Raw genomic sequence first — 9,845 nt, 5'->3', positions numbered from 1 at the left:
CGGCTGGGGGGCGGCACGGCCCGCACGGCCCTCCCGGGCCCCCTTCTCCCCCGAGAGCAGCCCGTAGCAGGGCTCAAACCACAGCGACTCGGGGAAACGCTGCCTCCCTCCGCCGTGACGACCAGCCGGTTCCAGCAGACAGATGAAGCGCGGCAGAGAACAGCGATCTGAAATGAATTCAGACGCAAGGGGTGCACGTTCACCTGAACGCGGCAGACTGCTTTCAAGCGTATTTTGCCGAAAGCCAGCGACGGGAGCCGCACGATGTAACGCCCTGGGAATGGCAGAGAGCTGCGACTGGCTGGTGAGCTGAGCCGCATCCCACCGGGGGCCTGGCCGGGGGGGCTGCGGGCCCCGGCCCCGGCCCGGCCCGTCAGAGAGCGCAGGCAGGGACCCGCTGCACGGGGAGCGCTCCCCTGGCCTGCGCGGCACTTCCAGACTGGGAGCAGGCACTTCGCAAGCACCGCCGGGCAGCTCTGCTACAGCTGAGAGAGAGGAACAGCAAAAAAAAATAAAAACAATAATCCTCCGTATCAAAAGTTGTCAAGGCGGCGGTTCACAGCAGCACGGCACTGCCAAAACACTGGTTAACTCCTTCTTGGTCAACCCCCTTTCAGCATGATTACTGTGAAAGGGGGTTGCTTGGCCGTGTAACTGGAGTGCTCTGCACGCTGCAAGGTCCTCTGTCCCCTTCAGGCTCACCTTCCTGTTCATTGCCGTGCAAGCACGTGCAGCACACCACGGGCACCCACCTTCTTTGTCCCCTCGACTTTTCTCCTCAGCTCTGCATGGATAGGGTTCTGCTCCGGCTTCCAAGCCACCACATATAATTATTTTCTGTGTAAGAGAGGGACTTGAGGTCTAATTACGTTCGCTGTTATCCCTGGTGATAGCCACAGTAACCCAAAGGGCCTGGAAGCCACCTCCCTGGGACCTCGAGCACTCTCTGAATTTCTTGGTGTCTGGGGAGTGGCACTCAGAATTGCTTCATGCAGACACCGAGTGCAAGAACTCCCTTCATATTCTACTAACAAGTCACTACAAGCTTACCAACATGCCACAGCTGCCGGAGAGAACAGCCTCTCCTGTCTCCTGCTCCTCTCAGCTGTCAGTCCTCAGCTGCTCCTGTGTGCCACCCAGATCACCAAGATCCTCCTTGGACATTGTTCCCAGCACTTCTCGTTCAGTCCTTCTGGTACTTGCTGCCTACTTCTGCCCCCTTACACCATCTCCCATCCTGGCTTCTTGCATTTTCTATTCATTTGCTGCTTCTCTCTCCTGTTTCACTCACCCTTCAGACCTCACCGCTGGCGGCTTCTTCCTGAGCTACTTGTTCTGCAGTTGTATCGTCTGTCTACTGTCCACAGTGCCTCTCTCCACAACTCCAGCAGCCTCCACACCTTTCATGATCTTCCTCCACCTCTGTTACTCTCCTCCTGCACCCGCTTTCCTCACACTGCCTTATCTCGAACTCCTCAGAAGCACACATCCCTAAGGGTTTCGAAGACCCCGTTAATCTTTTCCTGACCACTGGATCTTTTTTTCAGTAGGAATGTCTCTTCCCAGCCATTTAGTTCCCTACTAGAACTACAAGAGTGGAACCCACTCTTGGTTCTTTCTAATCCAAGGGGGTGATTTTACTATAAACGAAGCACACTCTACAAGTCACCTGTTCTAACTTAATCCAGTTATTCCCCTCCTCAGGAATCAGCGCTGTTTTTCATAAACCCCTTTCCTATTTTTCTCCTCCATACCTCCAAGCACTTTCAGGTCGAAAGCAGTGAAAGGTCTCACACTTCTTCCCTTGTTTTCAACCCACCAAGGTGTTTGCAGGCTAACTGCCATTCGCTGTTTCTTAATTTCCTTTCAACACTTTTTGAGTGTCCAGCAATAAAGCAAATGCATAAGGGGATGCCTGTTGGGTTCTAATGCCTAATTGGGGAATAAATACTATAAATTGAGCATTGGCTGTGGATTTGCTGGTGGGGCAGGAGGAAGGACGGAGCTTGTCCTTTTTCAAGTAACTTTTTAACTTAAAACTTCTTTTTATTATGTATTTAAAGCTTGTCATCCTAAATACCTTGGCAGTTTTCACCTTGAAATGGCAAATAATGTGTATTGTGAGCAAAACACAATAGTTGTTTTTAAACATCATCTATATTTGTTGATATAAAATCATTACAATATAGGCACATGCATTTTGTTCCAATTGGTCATGCAAAAACTCAGTCCCAAGCTTTTATCCTAGATGTTTGCCACATGGTATGTATCATTGAAATATGTTTCATAATATAAAACATCAACATAATTTTAATAGGAAATATGTTTTAATTTTCATGTTATTTAAGCTATTATCTCCCTTTGTAGTCTGTTTGGCTTCATACACAGTGACTAAACTCTTCTAAGTGCTTCCCCCTCCTCTGCTTACACTCACTGATATGTCACTGCCATTGATTGATTGCTGTTTGTGTTTGTTTTGGACACCTCCAGATGAGCGCTACTAATAACCAGTACTAAATTCCTGAAATATCTGCCTGATTCCTTTTACAAGGCAACTTCGTTATAGTCCGTCATATGAAACACAGTAGGCTGTAGAAATACTGCAGTGCAGGAGAGAAAGAATCGCCAAATGAACAGATAGCTCAAACAAAGCATTGTAAAAAGCCATCACACTAAATTCTGCATGCATCATCTACTGCATTTCAGTGAAGGCCAAGTTTCTTAGTCAGCTCTCTGAGGAGATCTGTCAGCCCTAACAATGATTCTTTTGGGGCACAGTTCTGTGCCCACTGCACTTTTCTACTGTGTGCAGCTAGCTCATCACCTGCATGAGGTTGGATCCAAAGGATGCAGTATAACAGTTTAACCGAGCAATACACAGTGAGAATCAAAAGACCTAATTAATTTTTACTGACTTTGTATCGGTTCTTCAAAAAATCAAAATAATTCTTAGGAGCTAGAGGACTGTTAATTAAAAAAAACCCAAACCAAAAAACCTACAATGACACAACAGCCCTGAAGGGTTATGAATTGTAGCCAGTACCAACAAGACAGACTGGCAGAGAGCCAGTAACCACTGGATTTGGTTCCTAATGATTCATTTTCGTGCTTACGTTTGGAGATACAGAAAGACAGGAACCACATTGTCTTTGCTGTGGACCAAAATCTGTTCAACAGTCTTTAAACTTATAATGAGTTAGCTGTACAGAGGTCATGGAATCATAGAATCATGTAATACCTTGGGATGGAAGGGACCCCTAAGGATCATCAAGTCCAACCCCCTGCTCCTTGCAGGACTACCTAAAACTAAACCCTATGGCTAAAAGCATTGCCTAGGCATATGGTCAGAGGAGACTGTCTTTAAGAAGAATGAATAGGCTCCGTAGGTGCTGGAAATGTACCATGAAAAGCAACAAAGGTGGTGGTATTCAGATAACTTGTTATCTTATATGGGTAACTTAAACTTACAATGTTATTTCTGTCATACGGATAGGTACAGTCAGCTCTTCATTACCAAGCTCATAGTATCTTAGAAGGCACGACAGCTTGGTAACCTGGCGGCTCCCCCACTAGATAAGATGGTGGCAGCCCACCTAGGGTATCCTCAGGAACTCAGGAGTCTAGAGGTCAATGCGGCACAAAGACAGGCCCCAGAAAACACCCAAGGCTACCTTACGTCTGTAAGACTACATGAGCTCTCTCGTGGAGGAATGCATGGAGAGCAGAGCACCTCTACTCTGAAAGCGGCTCCTTCCCAAAAGGGCAGGTGCGGAGCTGGGCTAATAAACCAGCATATGGCCAAATCCAATGCCTCTGTGTTACACCCCCTGGTATTCTTATTGCAGGAAAGCACAGGCACTCTGAAGGCGCATTTTAGTTTGACAGAAACAGTGCTGCTCAAGTACGTCTAGGTGGTATCTTACCTTAGAAAATTTTTCCCAGCGTAAGTCACTTCACTTGACATTTATCTACGCTGAATTCCATCTACTACTTTATTGCTGCCACTCAGTTTGGCGATTTTTTATTTTTCACTTTCTCAATTTGTTGTGTTTCGTTCCAATACTTTTATTTTGATGGATCCTCCATAATAAAAAGCTCTGCTGTGAGATGCTCCCTAAGGTTCTTCACAGTGAACACAAAAGCACAGACCATAATGGAAAAACTGTCTCCTCCAAGTGCTTCTTTTGTAAGGTGATCATATCCTGGCCCTACTAACTCCCTATCAGGGGATTTGCTTCTTTGCCTTTTGCAAACTGGCCCTCAAGGCATATTTATAGCCTGCCTTACAGCACTGTCCTTTCCTCCCTTCTTCCCCCAAGCACTGTGAGGCTTGTCAGTATCAATTTTTCTCTGCCTTCCTATTCTTCACTGTGTAAAATTTTGACTCCATGTCTGTTTTTCATCCCTGCTCCTCAACAAGTTGCTCTAGGGCTTACTCACCGCGTTCACTGCTCAAATCTGGCCCTAGAGAGTACCTGTGTGGACAGAAAAAGAGGTAGCATGGTTGCTCAATGAACTGTTTCACAGCTATGCTGATTGAACTTCATCACAAATAGCAAAGAGTAGCAAGAGGAGCCACTGCTCTGTACCCTCATATGGCTCAGAACACAAGAAGCAGCAACAGACCATCTTACAGAGTGAGATTGTGAACTGAGGCAGAAGATGTTCTCATCACGCCTCTGAAGTCATCTGCACAGATACTGAAACTGTTCCATCCCCACCGTCATTCTTATCCAACAACAGTCAGCTGGAGACAGATGGCAATCTCTGCATTAATTTCTCATACTGTAAGAATAAATACTTGAAAAAATCAAGCAAACTTCTCCCTGTAAGTTTGGGGGTTTTACCTTTTCACACTGCAATCCTCAGTCAGCTAGATGAATGAACTTTGCTGCAAGAAACAGTATTAGTTTCTCTGCCAAACCAAACCAGTTCTATGAAACTACATCATTATTCTTGGTCAAATGATAGCAGAGCTCAAGAATAGTAAAACACATGCAGAAACCAGCCTAGAAGATGGATTCTAGGACTGATCTTGAATGCTAATACCTCCTGAGAAATCCAGCTACTTCACAAAGCTCTGTTGTATTTACATGCAAGATTTCAAATTGGGCCCTGGCACTTGAAAAAAAAGGTTTAAGCATTCAATTCAGTAGCAAAGTAAATAGGATAAAATTGGTATTTCAGTAAAAGTGGGATTGTCGGATTTGTATGTTTGCAAGCACAAGTCATAAGAAAGTAATGCAGTTAAACCACTGACTACAGTGATTAGAACATAATTAGTTGTTAGAACCTTACAGAGGAAAACCTTGCCAGCAAGTTAGTGCTGTGACACCAAGCTCCAGTGCGGGGAAAAAAAAATAAAAAATTAATTTCTGGAAGAAAGTGGAAGAAATAAAAATCCATGCCAATAGGCTAAGCCTCTCAGATTTAGATAGTATGCATAACTCAGCTGTAGCAGAAAGCAGTATTAAATTGCAAAGGATAGCGGTTTGTCCGCATTTAGACAAAAATGCAAAAACAACCAAGACCAAGGGGTAACAGAATTTGGTAGGTAAGAAGAGATAAACAGAAGATTAAGAGAGAATTTGAAAAGTAAACAGTACAGATGTAAACAGAAATAAAAACTCATTCTACATACTTAAAAAAGGAAGTTGGTTAGAGAAAAAAAATGCAATCACTTCACTGTCCAGAAGTGAGACTACCAGCACCTCCATGTTACCCTTCACAGCTTCATGCCTTCACTGAGATCCTCTACAAATGAATCTTCTGAACTCATGGGAAAGAGGCCAACGGTCAAGACTGCAGAGAACCACCTACTTTTTTAAACTCTTGACCGCCTCTGACGGAGGTGTTAGATGTTCTATCAGCGATAGAACTGGCAATAACAGAAGAGTGCAAAGAGGAAGACACCTGTAAAGTATGTTGCACTAGGTTTTGTCTCATCATAGGCATATGGTCTAAAGCAGCACGAGTGGCTGGAGAGAGAAGTATTGCTGCAGGACAGCAGAGCATTGGCTTGGAAAGCTTTAGTAAGAAAAGGCTAAAAGGAGGAGTCAAGAGGAACAGTGGTACTATGAGGTTTATTTTACTTTTAGGGGGAGACTTGACAGTAGAAACGTCATGGAATGTAAGTGAGGATGTTACAGGAAGATTGGACGGAAGTTATAGTACGAGATTTAATGTGAAAGGTTTAAAGAGAAGTTTTTGAAATGTTACAGATGGAAAGAGGAACAGGTATTTCTATGAAGAGGTAGCAGTAAGATTCCACTGAGTCACAGCAATTTTAAGCAACAGCATTTTTAGAAGAATACTGCAGAACTAAGTAGGTAGGCAGGTTAGTTGGCGTACAGTGATGGGTGTAAGGATTATCCAGTAGGTGAAATTCAAAGCAGCAGAGAGGGGAAGATGTAATGGCACAGCACTGCAGCAAGCTTAATAAACCTAGTTTGATAAAGCAGAAATGATAAAGCAGGCGGAACAAGTATGTCACTGAAAAAGTCTATTGGGAGACGAAACATGAAGAATACTGATGGAATGGACTTCAAAGGGGATCAGATATGAGAAGCGGTAGATAGGTGCACTAAATGAAACAGTTTCATGGAAGTTCAAGTAATACAGGCAGAGGCGGGGTGAAGTCCAGAGCAGAAGGAAGAGTATGTGTGTTTGAGAAAGACGCAGGCAAATAAAGTCATGTTAACAGAGGCTCTGGGGAGAGCTTCCAGAGATGCTGAAGAGGCTGAGAGGGAAGAATGTTTCAGTGGGGAGCATACCAGCACCAGTGGGTATAACAAATATTCGCTAAGCTCAGAGCATGACAGTAAGATGCAAACAGACATTGGGAAGGAATTTGGATGTTGTCCTGAATTTCCCCAGCCAATAATATGTTGTGTTCACTATTTAATTTTCCAGCCCTTGAAAACTGCCACTTCAGAAAAGATTATGGCTCAGATAAATCTGTATGCAGAACCTTAATAAGGTTGGATAATTTGGTTGAATCTCTAGAAGAAATTACAAAAATCTTAAACAACTTGCAACCCTTTACAAAGGAACCACCTTTGAACTGCCCAACCCCAAAAAGCACTTCATTCCCTCAAGATTTTAAGAATAAATGATGGTTTTTATTCTGAATTGAAAACCGAAGCATTTGGTCTTTGCCTGGCAAAGGAGATCAAGATTATCCTATTCAAACCCAGTGGTAATCTACCTCTAAGGAAGAGTCTCATTCCATAATGCTGAATATATAAAAAATGGTATCTTAAAGCTTAGGGACCCTTGTCATTATGCCAGCTTAAAACATAGCCAATAAAATGAATTGCATTTCTAGGCCTTAAAAATATCCTGAAGATCTTTTCAGTAAGAAAAAAAGTGCTGTTCTAAAAATGTTTGCAAGCTATTAAGCTGTTCTGCATTGGAGCAGAGGAAAACATGCAGTGTGATACTTAAAACTATTTGGGGACTTTATCCCTGAAAGCTCTCCAGCACAGACAACCTTATTGAGATGCAAACATCTGACAGTCAGCATTTTTGTATTGGGCACTTAAGCCCAACCTCACTCACCACAACATAACTTCTGTTAATATATAACAGACTGTAAGGAACACAAAGCCTTTTTTACACTAAAAAACCCCCACAATGTTTTTTATAGATTAGAGAAAAAAATATCCACTGCAATGGTAGATGCAGCTAAAGCCTGGCAACGGTACCTCCTCCAGGTAAGAAAGGTGGGCAGATAAGATGTGGAGTGAGCACATCTAAACCTTGCTAGTTGGTAAGGACTGCCACAGGGAGGGGCCCAGGGCACAGCTGGGAGACCTGGAGTAATGGAGAACCCAGGCTATCCCAAGACCTAAAATACATTGCTGTATGTCTCCATATACACAACATACTCTAAGTAATGACTTTCTCATCTGACTCTTATGTAAATGAGTAAAACCTCATTTTTTTGGCCAGCTGTGCTGCTCATGGGGTGTAACAGTGAGGAGTGAAATACTCGTATTGTCACAGTTACATGATTCTCTCAAGAAAAGCTCTTCATTGTGTAAAAGGGAAGAAATGACAGAATGGGAAAGCCAAGAATTCACATGAAGGATCCTTTTTCTAAACTGTTTTCTAAAAATACAATCAAGTAGTATTCTGACTTGAAACCTCTTAAGAGTGCAGGTAAATTTTTCAGGAAAGTGCTTAGTCAAAACTTTTATAAAGTTAACTTTTTGTTTAGCACTTGATCTGCAAATAGAAATATAAACAACTTTAGTAGTTTTGCATTGCTGAGTATTAAAGAGTAGAGCTAGTACAGAACTACGTTTTCACCATCTACTTTTCTGCCTATTTACAGCTTTCCAGCATAACGCACAACAACTAGCCTGTTTTGCTTTGGGATTTTCCCTTAGACCGGAAGATAAGATCTTTCACCTGTACTGAGGACCCTGATACCTTAACTTCTCTATATACAAAATTTAAACACCCCTTCAAAACAAAATACTGTACCCAAAAAACCCTACACCCAAACCACAGCAGAAATCAGGTATGAGTCAAGTCCAAGTAAATGAAATCACCAGAATGACAGAGAAGATTGGTAGGGTGACACTGTGCCCACTGCTATGGAAGAGAACGGGGTAGAGACCTACTAAAGGTGAAAGCGGATACATGGACTAAGCCTGTTTTCTATACCGAGGGGTGCAGAGAGCCTAGTGCCAGATATCTGGAGCCCCATTTTGCTAATATATTTTATCTATATTTGTAGCATTTTTTTTTCTGTAAAAAGAATCCAAAAGCTTCTGCAAAGTTTATATTCTGAAGTCCTAAACACTTTATTAACCAGGTGGACAAATTCAGGACTGAAACTGAAAGAGAGAAAAAAGATGAAAAGGTGAGAATGTGCTCCCAGCCATGTAAGCCAAGTCTATATGGATTTCCTCCGACTCTAACCTAAGCCTGTATCTTGCCCTGAGCCAGCTGGAAAGGTAGCACTAACGCACTCCTCCATTTCCCTCAGCATACCGTTTATAAAGCGGGATTATGCAAGACAGAAATCTACCGAAAGCAGTGATTTCCAAAAATCCCGCGAACCATTTGCAGGGTGCTATTAAGACACAGTGAATTCAGCCAAACCAAAAAAACTGCTTCTGCGCAAGTTTAGCCACTTGATCACCTAAGCAAACTGTTTAACGTATAGTACATACTCCCATCACATTCCCTGCCAGTTCGTTTTTCCTAATATTTAGCCCAGTTTGGTTTCCTCACCGACGGCTGTTTTATTTATAAATGAGATGTCTTTCAAGCCCTTGCAGCGTGACTGGTGGAGGAAACCCCTTGCCATCCTCGTTGCTTCCAACACCACGGTGGCACAGGCTCATCCCCAAGCCTGCGCCGGCGGGAGCAGGCTCCGCTGCCTGACTGCGGGCAGCCCGCCGGGGAGGAGCGGACCAGAGGCCGTGGTTGTGCTGCGGGAGCAATCAACTGCCGGCGCGTCCCACGGTGCACCGACCCCATTAAAGGCCGAAGCGACAGCAGCGGCAGTCACCGCGTTTTCAGGCCAAACCGGCGCTTCTGCCTCCAGCGCAGCGTCTCCCTAACGACAGCCGCAGCCACGGGCTGCCCCAGCCGGGCTGGACACGCGGCCGCTCACCTCGCTCGCGGGTGGCAGCCGCCGGCGGTGCCGGGAGGCCGCACGCCCGAGGGCCGGCCCGCACCTGCCCCGCGCCCAGGCGGCCCCACGCCGGTAGGGCAGGCGGGCCCCGCAGCCCCTCACCGGGGGCTTGCCGGCAGGTGCGGGGCGCGCTCGGCAGAGCACCCCGTGGCCGCGGGACACCAGACCGCCGCCTCCGGCCCCTGGCGGCTGG

Source organism: Falco cherrug, chromosome 5 (assembly GCF_023634085.1).
Source record: "Falco cherrug isolate bFalChe1 chromosome 5, bFalChe1.pri, whole genome shotgun sequence".
NCBI lineage: Eukaryota > Metazoa > Chordata > Aves > Falconiformes > Falconidae > Falco > Falco cherrug.
The sequence above is the reverse complement of the archived record's forward strand: the minus strand, read 5'-3'. Positions refer to the sequence as shown.